The sequence below is a fragment of the Nuphar pumila genome, chromosome 11 (assembly GCF_984573655.1).
Source record: "Nuphar pumila chromosome 11, dmNupPumi1.hap1.1, whole genome shotgun sequence".
Classification (NCBI taxonomy): domain Eukaryota; kingdom Viridiplantae; phylum Streptophyta; class Magnoliopsida; order Nymphaeales; family Nymphaeaceae; genus Nuphar; species Nuphar pumila.
This window is the reverse complement of record NC_143259.1, coordinates 34,818,476-34,822,491: the sequence shown is the minus strand read 5'-3', so window position 1 is coordinate 34,822,491 and position 4,016 is coordinate 34,818,476.

Here is a 4,016-nt window from a genome sequence, read left to right as displayed (position 1 = left end):
TCGGGACAGACCTATTTTCAATTTTTTTCTGAACTTGAAATGCTTATATCCTGAGCTCCTAGATGAATTTTTGAGATCCATAAAATCTGATAGATTCTTGAATCTGTCAGGAAGAGAGCAGAAGAAAAACATCAAATTCTGAGTCTGTTTGGTCATCCAAATAGTTTGTTTTTGAAAACTTATCAAATTTCAATTTTGCACTATATTGAGGGCAAAACAGTTATTTAGCTAATTAGTTGATTTTCGGTAGTTTTTCTTGTTTTTCTGCATTTTAGTTAGGATAGTTGCAGCAGTTATCTTAGTTAGACTTCATTTAATTAGTTATTTTAATTTCAAATTGCATTTTAGTTATTTTTTTAGTTTAATTATAATTTAGTTTTAGTGTAATTATTAGATTCAATTATCATAATTGCTTACTAATTTTGTATTTTATTTTGTTTTAGGTTGATAAGTTTACAACAGGTCAAAAGATGTATTCAGAATGAGAGCATACAACTATGGTGAAAAGATGAAAATACCCCTGGTGATCTGGAGAAGACTTTAGAAACCTGTTTTTAGTTAATTTTTGTTTTTAGTTTTCAACTTAATTAGAATTATATTGTTTTACTTAGTTGTAACATTTCTGATATTAATGAATTGAAATTTTTAGAATTAATTTGAGTATCTTTCCGTTCCCTAACGATTATACCCGTACTTGTCACATTCATGGAAAATCAGTTTTTATTATCTTTGGTTGACGATTTTCCAAATATTTCATTGAAAAAAATATCTTTTAAAATACTATTGCAAAAGTTCAACCAACAATATAATTATATGTTTCTGTGCTTTGTTCCTTAACTTTGTTAAGAAAATAATTGCATTATTGTTTCATGGTTGCTTGAGCTGCACTTCATCAAAGTAAGCTGAGTGGTGAACCAAATTTCTTTAAAAAGTTCTTTATCAAATACTTCATATACCTTATGAAATCCATATAATGTATTTACTATATAATTATTTCATACTTTATAAGATTCATCTCATGTATTAAATCTTATATCTAATCCTACTTTCATTTTATTTTATCTCATTAAAGTCTGGATGCATGTTGGATCCAATCCTATGTACATTGATCCATACACACACTAAAATCAATTTGGATTTCGGATCTTGGGATGCAGATCTAATTTGGATCCAATTATCAAAATTTGACCCATATAAATTTTTTTATATCCTTTATTGAAACCTCAGATATTGTCTATGAACTAGATCCAGGTACAGGATCCGTTTCTCATAACTAGTGGAATTTAGATATTTTTGGTATTAGACTAAGATCCTAATCCCAATAGTTTTGAATCTACGAAATTAAAATTTTAAATTTCTTATAAACCCTAAGTTTACATTAATCTTCCACAAATTATTTTCAAAATACTTAAAAATTTTCTCAAAAATTCACGGGTCTTACATCTGACTTACATAATCATGCTCATACATTAACTATGGTATCTAAGTTGCACAATCATGCTTTAATTATGGTATTTGAATTATGAATGTTTTGAACTGCATTTGCCTAGAATTTATATAATTACCTGGCTTTCACAAGTCTGACCCTTTAAAGGGGATTTCAGGTAAGTAAATTTGTCGACAGTGAATGATGAAAGGTAGTGGCAGCATCTTAAACCAGACTTTCCCAGTTCATGGACCACTTGGGAGCTTTTGTTTATATATTCTTTTAGCACTAAGTTTTTTATCATAAACTCTGATATGTAAATAAATGTTTTGGTTTTTAGAATGTTTCTGATTTTCATGGACCTGTGAATGCTTAGAGTTTTCTCAAACCCAATGTTGAGAATATCATCTTTTCTGTTGCATGAATTCAATATATATATATATATATATATATATATATATATATATATATATATATATATATATATATATATATATATATATATATATATATATATATATATATTTGGGTTAAAAATTTTGTAGCATCACACTATGCAACCCTATACTCGAAGAAACCAGCCTAGCAGACATCTACCCATACAGACACAACTAAGTAATGAATGGATACAAGACAAACAAATCCACAAACACCAAAGCATACAAAAATTTAAAACCAAAGAAATACCGAAGTTCCATGACTCTTCTATGGTCCCTTCCTCTTATGTTCTTTTACGTTAAGCTTCATATACACGCACCATACACAAAATAAAAAAAAAAGCTTCTTGGCTTCTTAAGTTTTCTCTTTCTATCTCTTCTTTCTTTTCTAATTTATACCCATTTCCAAACACTTGACCACACAATTTTTCAGAGTGCTTTTTGGGAGTTGGGTCTAGATTTACATTGCATCTGCCCTGCATGTCATTTTGTCTTGAATTTTATATTTGGCGGAGGCTTTTGTGTGTTTGGCGTTCGTCTATATGTAGCCCCTGTCTGTCCCATAGTTTTTTTTTTTTTGCCCTGACCTTGGCCTTTGGCGGAAGCTCGCGTCTGCCCAACATTGGAATATGTGGCATCGATAGCATTATAAGTTTGTTTGATCGATTTATGGCTATAATTATTCAGTGCTTAGTTTGTGGTTGAGGTGATAAAATATGGCAACATTGTTTTGCAGCAAGTGGAACCGTCACACCATCCTGTATGACCAACTTGCCATTCCTCATCCATGCATGACATGTGCCAAATCTATAGCTTTTTATGAACATGTGTTCTTGCACAGTATTCAAGAGTTTGTTTTTTGGGAGTCAGGTGTGGATTTATGGCCTCATATGCCCTGCAGGTCCTTTGCCGTGAGTTGCATCTTTGGCGAAAGCTAGTGTATGTTTGGCATCCATTTTTGATCTAGCCCCTCTCTTCCCTGCAGTTCCTTTTGCCACGACCTTTGCCTTTGGTGGAAGTTTGTGTGCCGTAACACATGACATCAATAATGTTATAAGCATGTTTAATTAGTTTGTGGCTGCAATTAATCGATGAATGATTTGTGGTTGAGGTGATAAAATATGGCAACAACGTTTAGCCAATATTCCGTTCATGGTTGCAGCAATCGGGTCGGGTTGGCGGGTCAGCATATCTCAACACAAACCCGACCCGTTTATTAAATGGGTCGGCTGTGGCAAACACGAACCCGACCTATTTATTAATCGGGTAACCCGACACAACACAGTTAACCCGTTTAATAAACGGGTCGGGTCGGGTCGGGTAAACGGGTTGGCGGGTCGGGTTCGGATAAACGGGTTGACCTACCCGCCTGACCCGTTTATTAAACGGGTCAGCTGGGTTGGCGGATTGGCATACCCCTAACACGAACCCCCGTTTAATAAACGTGTTAGGCAGGTCGACCCGTTTACAACACGAACCCGTTTAAGCCAAACCCGAGCCCGGCTAAGAAGCTGGTCATGTCAGATTTTGCCACCCCTGGTTGCAGTGGTAACAAGTGGCACCATCACACAATCCCGTATGGCTTGTTTGTCATTTTTCAGCCATACATGACACATGGCATATGTCTAACTTGCGATTAGTCATCCATCTATAATATACTATCATAACACCCATTGTCTAATAAACACCATGTAGACATCCCATCTTATATGCATATATCACCACCCACACATAAACGCTATGCACATCTCATCCTACATGCATATATCATCATCGACATATTTCATCATCCATGTATACATCACCACTCAAATAATGTTGGATCCCACAAAGCAAACCATCTTTCAAAACCTAACCACGACACATATCATGGTCCTACAACATGAGGTGCTTATCACAATAAAACGATAGCACATATCAAATTCAACCTTAAAATTAGCTAAACAAAAAAACAAAAGACTGTCTCCAAACGATAAAAAAAAAGTTTCACACAAGGGTCTCTTTCGGCATTAGCAGTATTGTTAGATTAGACTAGTTAAAAGAGCATTTTCGTCATTCAAAAAGTCAAGAGTCAACGGCCGGATGCTCATCGCGGTACTTGACCCAGGGCTCCTCCTATGACCCGCTATGTAAATTGCCGTCCCCGCGCCTCT